The sequence below is a fragment of the Panthera uncia genome, chromosome D4, assembly GCF_023721935.1.
Source record: "Panthera uncia isolate 11264 chromosome D4, Puncia_PCG_1.0, whole genome shotgun sequence".
Taxonomy (NCBI): Eukaryota; Metazoa; Chordata; class Mammalia; order Carnivora; family Felidae; genus Panthera; species Panthera uncia.
Genome location: NC_064807.1, coordinates 61,012,214 through 61,024,695, shown reverse-complemented (window position 1 = coordinate 61,024,695; position 12,482 = coordinate 61,012,214). Strand labels below are relative to the sequence as shown.

At 37.4% G+C, this 12,482-nt stretch overlaps 1 long non-coding RNA gene across 1 annotated transcript in view; it reads right to left on the bottom strand.

Moving 5' to 3' along the window:
• Positions 1-459: 459 nt before the first annotated feature.
• Positions 460-12,482, bottom strand: part of LOC125926240 (uncharacterized) — an 82,929-nt gene continuing 70,906 nt past the window's right edge. Inside the window, exon 3 of the long non-coding RNA XR_007459029.1 lies at positions 460-906. This is a non-coding gene — a long non-coding RNA (uncharacterized LOC125926240). The remainder of the gene's footprint in view (positions 907-12,482) is intronic.

The window sequence follows — 12,482 nt, the reverse complement described above, 5'->3', positions numbered from 1 at the left end:
TGATGAATCACTGAATTCTACTCCTGAAACCAGTATTTCCCTGTATTTTAACTAAAATTTAAATTTAAAATGAAAAGAAGCTAATGGGACATGAGGTTGCCAAAAATAGTAATAGCATTAAACGGAAAAAAGATGCTTTATCATTCCTGGCAAGAAGAACAAGACAATATTACTTATGGGGTGTAAAATGATAGTTCTCCCCACTCTAGGGCTAAGAAACATAACCTCCAAGAATGACTTGGCAATTTGTGACAATTGTTGTTTTTGTTAAGATCATCGCCTATGCACATTGGCATTAATAAGTTATATGAATTATCTTTTTATGGTGAAATATTTTCTGATTCCTTCATTTTGCTAACCAGAAACAAAAATCAGTAGTACACCATGAAAGCCTTAGGCAACTGCAGCCCACATATGTCTGTCCCATTCATTCTTATTCTACTTTCTGTAACTGTAGCCCTTTTTCTAGGACTGGAGCTCTGCCCACATTTCCATTATTTTTGGCTACAGTCCTATTAAATGAAGGTGACTTTGAATTCCAGACTCAATAAAAAGACCTCAGGATGGCTAGGTGATGTGAATAGTGAATGATTTACTGAGAATCTACTATTAACAAGGCACTGTTCTAAGTTCTTCATATATTTAATACATGATCTTTAGATAAGGTGCTATTATCATCATCTTATAGATAAGAAAACTGATGCTTAGGGAGTTTACAAAACTTACCCAAGGGGCACCTGCACAGCTCAGTCAGTTGAGCATCCAACTCTTGATTTCTACTCGGGTCATGATCCCAAGGTTGTGGGATCGTGCCCTATGTCAGGCTCCATGCTGAAGGCGTAGCCTGCTTGGGATTCTCTCTCTCTCTTCCTCTGCCCCTCTCTCCAGGTTACACGTGCATGCACTCTAAAATAAAATAAAATACTTTAAAAAAAACTTACTCAAGGTCACACTGCAGGTAAGAAACAGTTCTCCTTCCACTGCACCAACCTGCCTCTTAGATTCTAGTTCATTATAGGCTCTTCCCTTAGGGTCTGAATTTATCTCCAATTTCTCCATGTAGATATGGGAGGATTTCCCAAAACAGTGATCATTTGGAAGTGGTCACTTTGCATTGATTTTGGATCACACAGAGTTCTACCCACCTTTTCCTCCCAGAATGAACTTGAGAACATTATATTTGAGTAGCCCAGGTGTTTACTCCAGGCCAGCCCTCTATCACTGGACAACTTCTTCCCAGCCCCTAGCCTGTGCCCTGCTGAACAGATTTTATTGCTTCCCTGAAAACCCAGTATTTCTGGATATCTAGGATACCAAAACCATGCCTACCTGAGTTTCATCATTTCACTGTAAATCTTTGAATGCTTAATCCTACCACTATAAAGGGAGGACACTGCCCCACTGTAAACAACACTTCAATAATAAATTGCATAATGATGAATTTATGCAATTAAATTTGAATTTTTCTGTGAAATGGAACATTCCAATGAAATCTTTTTTTTTTCAATAATAGTTTTCAATGTGAGGTCCTGGAAGGTGTAATGCTACGTGCAAAGAGATATACTGGGCTTCTATTGTGTATTTAAATTATTATACCTAGTCCCAGCTTAAAAAGGTTGAATTTATATGTACCACAGTTGTAAGACAGTCTTGTTTTCTTTTCATAATGAAGACACATACAGCTAGAACTCAGTCCAGGCCTACGCCAAATGCTGAAATAGTTGAAGTTGTCTTTGCTGATTCTTTACCTCTTCTGTGGTACCTCACCCTAGATATCCTACTATTGTCATGTGTCACCCACACATGCCCACAGAGAGTTCCCTAAATTCTAAACCTTTCCCATTTCCATTTTTGTGCCTATCAAAAGTGTCCAGGATTTTATTTTCTCAGTCATATTCTCTATTTCCAATCTCCCCAAAGCAAAAACAAAAACAAATCCACAATATATTCTAATTATAAGTGCTTTAGTACATTCCCCCTCAAAGATAACAAATTATCAGTTTGGTTCCCAAGATTGGAAGCTAGAGGTCCCTGGTCAGAACAAGGAGGGTTAAGGTGAAGAATTTCAGATGACCACAAAACCACAGAAGGTTGGACAGTTTGGCACACAGCCAAAGGATATGGCAGGTACAGATGGCAGCAGTCCAGTACCCAGGGATTCAGATGGCAGCTAATTGACAGGAGAAAACAACTAGGCAGGTGGCTAACAGCACAGGTTCAGCTATCTAAAGTCAGGTCAGGCACAAAGGTCAGAAAACCAGTAACATTAAATCTGAGAAATAAGGAATTCATAGAAACTGAGTAATTTTGCCTGAGGAGCCTGGATTACTGAACCATTTCCTTCCCCAGCTTTGGCATAGTTTTATCCAGGCTATAGTGGTTAACTACAGGAGTCTGAGAATGAAAGCGATGTGACAGATTCAGATAAGGAGAAATCAGACAGCATCTGAGGGGCTAAGGTTAATAAGACCATTGACCAAGCCTCATGAACAAACATTGATTATTTCCCTCCTTCAGGAGAGGACACATTTATAGTATAAGGAGAACTGCAATGACTGAATCCATTCTAAATGCAATACTTAAGTCCATTCTACAGCAGGGGGGAAAAACTCACAAAGATTAATTCCACCTGAGAGCAAATGGCTGCACAGGTAATTGAGAAGGAACAGTCAGGAGAGGTTTCACAAGGGAGATGACATTTGAGCTTGATTGTAGAGCATAAATAGAACATTATCATACAGGATGAAGGACGTTCCAAACAGGGGGTACAGCATGAGCAAAGACAAGCAGGCTTGAAAATACACATTGTACTTGAGGACTTTTGGGTTGTCCAGTGTGTTCAGATATAGGCAATATGGTAGGAAATAGCAAAAACGAAGCTAGACTATAAGCATGTATACATACACAAGTGCTCACATACATATGCCTGTATATACATATATTCACATATGTATACATATTTGTATATTATATATAAATATAAATGAGTGCATAAATATAAATGTATATAGTTGTCAAACTGTAATCAGACAGTGAAGTCTTTGACTATAACCCTTAGGGAATGTGACCTTAAAGGAACACATTCAAAGGTTTAATCAAGCAGAGAGGCATGATCAGTTTTATAAAATCAGTGATAACGATGCATAGGAAGGACTGGAAGGAGAGAACTACAGCACAGATAACAGACCCATCAAAGATCAGTTACAACAATCCACACAGAAGATCATGATGAGCTAAAGCAGGGCAGTGGTCACAGGGATAGAGAGGAAAAGGCAGTTTCTGGAGTTTTTGAGGGGAGAAATCAGCACAACTTACTAACCTATTTTACACAGAGGAAAAGAAACAAAGAGGTTCCTAACTTATGCAACAGAGGGTGATGAGATGGGAGTGCCATTAATGAAGACAAATAAACAAGATTTGGGGAACAAGATTACAAATTGGATTCAAATTTGAAAAAACAAAAAACCAAAAAGCCTAGAACATAAGAATGAGCTTGTGCTATAAATTGAGGGTCCAGTATATTAGTAATGTTTGAATACTTGGGAATGTACAAAATCACCCAGGGAAAATGTCTAAAAGGAAACCTGGAGAAGACTAAATTTGTCTGCACATGAAAAGATGTGTCACTGACTACAAAAGTAACTGTAGAGACTTTAACCAAATGAATAATACCCAAGAGAGCAAGTCTTATATTTGAAATAGGTAAGAGAGAAGGGGACAGATCATGCTTAAAGGAGAGATACTGAAAAGTAGGAAAGGTTTTCTGTACTCAAATACACCATACTGACAACCAGCTACTCTATTCAAGTCTTCTTGGAAGAACAAGAAAGTGATAATGGTCTTTCCAGGCTCTCTTGTCCTATAATGCTTTCCTCTCAGATGTACTTGCTTAACTTCTATCTTGTTTACAGAATCCTGGCCTTTTTATGGGCTGATGCTGGCCTGGCAATGGCACAGTTGTCAAATAAAATGCATCTGAGTTCATGGAAACCAAATCTATCGTTGATATTATGCAGCCAACCTGTATGACAAGGTTCTGGAAACACACTAAACCTGTTGTGGCCAAAATCACCCTATGCAAATTAAGTCTTTACATTCATCCTTATTTCCTGGTAACAATTTAGATGTAATTCTTCAAGTTACTCAGTGACATATAGTAAATGGCCTCTTCTATTACACTGATCAGCAGCAAACATACATGTTAATTACCCTGACTATAGCAATCATTTCACAAAGTACATGTATATCAAATCATCACATGTACACTTTATATTCAATATTATCTGTCAGTTACACCTCAACAAAGCTAGAAAAGAAAAAATAAATATCCAGTTTATTATATGCTTGGAAACCTCCGTATTCTCAACAGGAAAGCTGGAATTACAAATGCACCTTACAGAGTTGTGAGGATCAAATATTTGTGAAAGTGTTTTATCAACTTTCAGTCATTTCATAATTGTTAGTTGCTATTAGTAGTATCAGACCCTGGGGTTTAATGTACAGTTAATGACACATAGAATTAAGTGATAAAGTGATTTTTGTTTAATTTTTACTACAGCTTATAAAAACAGTAAGACATTAACCCAAATATGTGACATTTTAACAGACAAAATTTGTATTCTGACGATCTAGCTGAAAAATAATCATAGAATTACACACATTCAATCAGCACCTATATAAATACAAAAAGAAACTCTAGCCCTTTCATTGTGAATAAGGAAATACAGTAAAGAAACCTGCCCACAAGAGCCTAAACAGATGTGTTTAATCAAATCAATAATATTGTGTGACTGATAAAAGTACCAAACATCAGTGAATCAATTTCATGTTATATTCTTGGAGTGATATTGTATAGGCATTATTTTAGCAGAAAACTTTGTCCCAAAATGCTTAATCAACACTAGATAAAATACATACAAGCACTGTTGTTCTACTAGGCTTCATAAAGAATCCATTCATCCTAAGGGAATACATTCTGGTTTCCACATCTCTCCACAATATTTTATATCTATGCTCAAGAAAAGCCTGGGGTGAAGAAAAAGATATGACTAAATGGTTGAACATTTTAGCAGCAAAATCCTTAAACTCATAGTAGAACAATGATGAGATTAGCTGTTCCAGAAGAAAATCAAAACTATGGAAAGTAAAGAAAAATTTATAGTCAGGGTAAGCAAAGTAAATGCAGGCTCCTACATTTCACAAGAATATACCTATTTGTAAGGGCAAAAAAAAAATATGTTGACAATGAAGTTTATTAACTCTCTGTTCTCCCAAGCAATTGAGGGCATCAGGAAATACAATGTTTCTAAAAGAATACTTCTGTTCAAGAAATAAGAATTATCTATAAATGGGGCCTTTGTCTGAAAACACAGAACACAGAGATAAGAATCATTTCTATTCTAAAAGAAAGCTGCAGGTTGATAACAGTGGTGATCTATTTGGGAATACAGATCCAATTCTACTGCTCACAGTGCTTAATGTCTCCAGCATTTTCCAGCCATTTCCTTCTACAGAGGCCCAGGTACGATAGCATATGCTGCATGGGATGGCCATTAACAAAGAAATGTGGGCTTAGGACAAGAATCAATACCAGCTGTCATCTTACGTGATCACAAGATAATTTTTAAAGCCCAAATAATCTCCTTGATTTGGCGTATGGCAATTGAGCTCATTTTTCAGTAGCTAAAATCCATGACTACATATTTACCCCTAAACACATAAAAGGGAAACAGAACACTGTATTTCTCAAGAAAAGCAGACTTGGCTTGCCTAGACTATAGATCAAATTAAGTGGGGCCATGAGGCAAATGAGCTCAGATTTGGGACAACAAATTCTGTCGATGAATTTGGTTCCATTAGACTTGGGTTACAAACTACACCAAAATAATGGGATTTGGTTCCATGTGAGAAAATTATGGAGCTTAAAAAAAAAAAAAAAAAAAAAAAAAAAAAAACTCTTTCCCATTACAATCAACCACTAAAGGATTCTGCAAGGGAAATGCACTCAAATGAATTAGTTGTATAACTGTTACTCTTTCATTAAAATGATTTAATAGTTCTACAAATGTCATGGCATTAGCATTTTATGCAAAGCTATAAAACAGTAGCAAGTAAAAAATCAACTGCCTTTAAAAGTCAGCACTTTTGGACTATGTTTATGAGACTACACGGTCACTTTGTGATATGAAATGGCAGCATTGCTAAGATAAATATTGCTTGCTGGCCAGTTTTATTTTGGGCAGAAGGCCATTAAAGGAAGGAGGCTGCCGAATTCACATTTCATTTGGATGGGCTTCAACAATTCATGTACATTGGCTTAATTCATCTAAGGAAAAGAGAAGCTTTTTGGAGTATCTCCTTAAGAGATTATTTAATTACATATTCCTACAAAGTTTAAACTACTCCTTTCAGGGCAGGCAATCTAAAAACATATTTATAGGCAGGTGATAGGCAGACATGTGATGGCAAAACAAACGACTTCCAGAAAGACAAAGGTGCTGACTCTGTTCACAATCTATCCTTAATCCACTGTATCTCTAAATAGATATTAGATGTTTTCCATCCTCATTAGAGTATGGTAGATGATGTTCATATTTTTCATTAGTTTTTCCAAAACTATTCCTTAAGCAAAATTTTGATAACAATTGTCAACACACTTAGGCTGGATAGTAGCCCACGAAGTTTAACTTATTAACTGCACATTAGCCAACTGCTAAAGTTTAATAGTAACAAGTACCTAGTGGTATGGCTGGCATTCAGATTAAAAATAAAGGTTTGGAAAAAATATATAGGAAGGAAGGAAGGGAGGGGTGGTAGGGAGAGACAGAAAGAAAAAGGTAGGTAGGTTTGGACTGTCATAATTTTGATTGTCAGTGGGTAAGATTTAAGTGGTTAGAACACTGTCAATGGTCCTTCAGTAGCTGATGCCACATGAGAGACTAGCTAACAAAAATGAGCAGGTAACAAAATAAGTCTCTTTTCTGTGTTATTGACCTTCTTTGGCTAACATGTTCAATAACATGTAATGAAAGGAGACAGCATGATGCAGTGGGAGAACACTGAATTTGGAATATTAAGGTCTGGGTTAAAATCCTAGCTTGATCTTAGGAATTCACATAGCTTGTTTTTAAACTAGGAGCCTGGATTGGATGACATCTAAGATGGTGGACCAAATGGTATGGGGAAGGAGAGCACCCTATTACCACACAACAACGACAGGCCACTAGTGGCTTACCAACAATTATCAAGAGTAGGGGCGCCTGGGTGGCTCAGTCGGTTGGGCGTCCGACTTCAGCTCAGGTCATGATCTCGCGGTTCATGAGTTCGAGCCCTGCATCCAGCTCTGTGCTGCCAGCTCGGAGCCTGGAGCCTGCCTCAGGTTCTGTGTCTCCCTCTCTCTGCCCCATTCCCACTCATGCTCTGTCTCTCTCTATCTTTTAAAAATAAATAAAGCATTAAAAAAAAAAGAGTAGTCAGAGGGTATAGGTAAACTCTGTGTGGCTCCTTAATATCTACCTAATTGAACTGATGTGGAAGTTCGGTCACAATGGATTGGAAGTGGGCTTTTCAAGCTCCTGTATGATCTCATTCCAATAGTAAGACAGCTTCATTTATTATCTTAAACTTCTAAATGTTATGTTAGCCTAATCACTTTTAAACTTTTTCTTTAATATTTATTTATTTTTGAGAGAGAAAGCAGGAGCGGGGGGGGGGGGGCAGAAAAAAAAGAGGGGGACAGAGAATCCGAAGCAGGCTGCACACTGACAGCAGAGAGCCCAATGCAGTGCTCACACTTACAAACCATGAGATCACGACCAGAGTCAAAGTCACACACTTAACCAACTGAGCCACCCAGGCATCCCAGTCTTTTAAAATTCTATATTCTAATTATAATTATTAACTCCCACCAATATCTCTGTTTTTTATTATTAAAGTCTCCTCAAATTTAAAGGCAGGCAAACTGAAGCAGGAAATAAGGATGCAGTGAGTGAGTGTGAGAAACTGAGAAGTCTTCATGAGATCGACCCTAACTCTGGGTTCTAACTCTGTGGGACCTTTGATTATTACTGGATGCTTCATTTATTTTTTTATTTTAGAGAGAGAAAGCACACAAGCTGAGAAGAGAGGCAGAGGGAAGGAGAGAGGGAGAGGGAGAGGGAGAGGGAGAGGGAGAGAGAAAGGGAGGGAGAGGGAGAGGGAGAGGGAGAGGGAGAGAGACAGAGAGAGAGAGACAGAGAGAGAGAGACAGAGAGAGAGAGAGAGAGAGAGAGAGAGAGAGAGAGAGAGGGAGACTCTTAAGCAGGCTCCATGCTCAGCACAGAGCCCGACACAGGGCTCAATCCCACGACCCTGGGATCATGACCAAGCTGAAATCAAGAGTTGGACGCTCAACTGATTGAGCTACCCAGGTGCCTCTGATTTTTACTCGAAGCTTTAATTGGAAGTCCCACCATATTGAGTCTTTCCCACTGCTATATGAATACATTTAATTTTGCTTTCTAAATCAAAAATGCAAGTAGTGAGAAAGCATATAGTAAATGTCTAAATATCTATTGCAGACTTTGGGATTCAGAAGGTAGTAGATAACATAATCTCTGACCTCAAGAAGTTTACAGTCTGTACTGGATATTTACCCAAAAAATATAAAAACACTAATTCAAAGGGATACATGCACCCCTCTGTTTATAGCAGCATTATATACAGTAGCCAAATTGTGGTAGCAGCCCAAGTGTCCATCGATAGATGAATCGATAAGAAAAATGTGGTGGATAGATAGATAGATACAGAGACATAGATAGATACAGATATAGATAGCCACAAAAAAGAATGAAATCTTACCATTTGCAACAACCTGGATGGAGCTAGAGAGTGTAAAGCTAAGCAAAATGAGTCAGAGAAAGACAAATACCATATGATTTCACTCATATGTGGAATTTAAGAAGCAAAACAAATGAGCCAAAGGAAGAAAAAAAGGGAGAGAGACAAACCAAGAAACAGACTCTAACTATAGAGAACAAACTGGTAGTTGCCAGAAAGGAGGTGGGTGGGGATGGGTGAAAGAGGTGAAGGGGGTTAAGAGTACACTTATCATGATGAGCAATGAGTAATGTATGGAATTGTCGAATCACTATATTGTACACCTGAAACTAATATAACACTGTATGTTAACCATACTGAAATTAAAATTTTAAAAATAAAAAGTAAATTCTGTGTCTCCCTCTCTCTCTGCCCCTCCCCCGTTCATGCTCTGTCTCTCTCTCTGTCCCAAAAATAAATAAAAAACGTTGAAAAAAAAATTTAAAAAAAAAAATAAAAAATAAAAAGTAAAGTTTACAGTCTGATTAGAGATAAAAATGAAAAGTCAGTTATGTGCAGTGGTTTTCAAAATACAGTTTGTAAAAATTATTCAGGAACTTTAAGGATGCAGATTTCCAGGCTGCAGACCTAGACCCAGGGACTCCAACAAGACAGTATTTCTGGGGTGTGTTCAGTAACTGAACTGAGTAACTTTAGTAACTGAGTGCTGCATTTTTAACAGTATCCAAATAGGTGATTCTAACTAATCCACATGGTCAGGCAACCACACACTGAAAAACACCACTGAGTAGAAGCTCAGGCTCCAGAGTCAAATAGTCTGGGTCTTACCAGTTTCCAGCTGTGCGACCTTGATTAAGTTACTCAGTTCTCCATGCTTTAACGTTCTCATCTATAAAATGAAGATAATAATAGCACCTGTGTCTTTAGATGGTGGTAACAATGGCACCCAGTAAGCACTTAGTAAAAGTTGTTCTTGTTTTTGTTATCATTAATATTATTATAACACTAGAAACTGATCAAGTGCTAATTGGCCTGACATTGTTCCGAGAATTCAATGATAAAAAAAGAGTTCTGACTAAGGGTTCCAGGAAACGCTTTAAGGAAGAAGAGAGAGTTGAATCACATCTTAAAATCAGTGAAACGTTTGGATTATCAGAGAAAATAAGAAATTCTGGGTATAAAGAACAAACTCAGCAAATTATCAAGGAAGGTGAGAATAAGGTGTGTGAAAACAGGGAGGGGAAGTAGCCCCTGAAGCGGAGGGTTGAAATGGGGAAAAGTGGGAGGTAAGTAGCCAGAATACTTAAAGCTCAGCAAGCCTCAAGTCCCCCCTTCTTTTTATTTTAGATACCTGTTTTAAGAGGCAGCTACATTAGAGACAGGCCCCCGCTTTAAGAAACAGGATATAAAAGATCCATTTATAATAAGTTTCCTTTTTACAAAAATAATCCCTATTTACAAAATAAGTTATCACACAGAACCTTAATTCACTGTCTGCATTAAGGTTTAAGACACATTTCATTCACTAAAAATAAACAATTCAACATTCCAATAAAGGGCAATGAGCTTTTTCTGAAATCAAGAGACTATTTTATTTAATTTCGGGAACCTCAGACCCCAGCACAAGGCCAGGAACATGAGAATAGCTCTAAAACCAAATAGTTGCTCAACTATATATATATATATATATATATATATATATATACATATATATATATATATATATATACCAAATAGTTATGATATAAAATAGGATACACATTTTTAAAAAGTTTCTTTCCTTTTGAAAGCTGCCACATCCATTTATTGTTCATATTCCCACATGAGGCTACTGCTTTAAAAATGCAACCAGATACATTGTTTTCATTTATACTGAGTGTCCATAACTATGTAAGGAGCAATAAATTAAATTAAATACTGTACATGTCAATAGTCAATCTGGATAATTCAACTGAAAATACACTGAACTCTTATTTGACTTCACAGGAATTTAAGTAACTTCATTAAATTTGTAATTTAGTGGATGAAAAGAAAAGCACAGTGCACTGAGGCACTAACAGCCTAGCCTCCCCTTGTTTCTTCTTTCCTCGGGTTTCTGTGTACACAGATCCTTAGAGGTTTACTTACAGGTACAACTTGATTCTCCAGGAAATGTCCATCAAACATCTCTAAACCCCAAGAATGGAAGTATCCCCTACTGGTTCCTATTGCCCAAGAACTTCTTTTCTGATTTAGGATATTCCAACTTTTCTGTTTTTATCTTAGGAAAACATCAATGGAGCATACGGGACAGTTCTTTTTTTTTTTCTTTGACTCCTCAAATGATGTCTTGAAACTTACGTTATGACCATACTGCACTCAAAACATATCCACCACAAAGGATACAAAAATACTGATTCAAAGGGGCACATGCATCCCAATGTTTATAACAGCATTATCATCAACAGCCAAACTATGGAAAGAGCCCAAATGTTCACTGACTGATGAACGAATAAAAAAGATGTGATATGTATGTATGTATGTATGTATGAATACACACACACACACACACACACACACACACACACACACTGGACTATTACTCAGCCATCAAAAAGAATGAAATCTTGCCATTTGCAATGACATGGATGGAGCTAGAGTGTATTATGTTAAACAAAATAAGTCAGAGAAAGAAAACTAACATGATTTCACTGATACGTGGAATTTAGGGAACAAAACAGATCAACATAGGTGAAAGAAAAAAGAGAGGGAGGCAAACCATGAGAGAGACTCTTAACTACAGAGAACAAACTGAGGGCTGCTGGAGGGGAAATGGGCAGGGGGATGGGCTAAATGCATGATGGGTATTAAAGACATTGGTTGTGATGAGCACTGGGTGTTATATGTAAATGATGAATCACTAAGTTGTACTCCTGAAACTAATATTAAACTATATGTTAAATAACTAGAATTTAAATAAAAACTTGAAACATTAGGGGAAAAAAAAAAACACATGGGCCAGAAGTTCATGAGGGTGTCACACTTCACTTTCATAGATGCTATCCATGTCCTGGAGACAGAGCAGCTGTGTTTATCACCTATAAAGCACAAACTAAATGTAGATTATGGAACTATGTCACTGAGGAATCAGTAACCAAGGCAAGGAGAGATGTCCATGTCGGTTATTAAGATATCCATTACAGTGGAAAGACTTGCTTTATAAAAGAACCACAACAGAAAAATGGGAATTTATCAGAAGTGATATTTTACATTGCTATGCCCATAATTCCTACAATGAAAATACCCCACTAATACAATTTGTAATCTTTGATGAACTAGAAAATGTCTTTGTTCCCACTACCATTCACTTCCTGTTTTTGTGAACTGGGGATAAAATGACCAACTTAAGCTTCACTTCACTAATTTGATTCCAGTTAATGCCCCAAGGGGAGCTATCAGCATGTCTCTTCCAATTGCCTCCTAGGGAACAAGAGAGAAATATTTGGCCTATTAAAAACAATGGACGCATTCACTTCTGTACTGGCCTGATGGGGACCCTGTGCTTCCGTTTACAACTGCCAGGTTCATTCAGCTCTTTGATTACCTTCTATCAGTGTGTTCACAACCAATTCAAACCAATAGTGGGAGACAATTAAATTCACTGAAAGAGCAGTTTTTATGGTCAC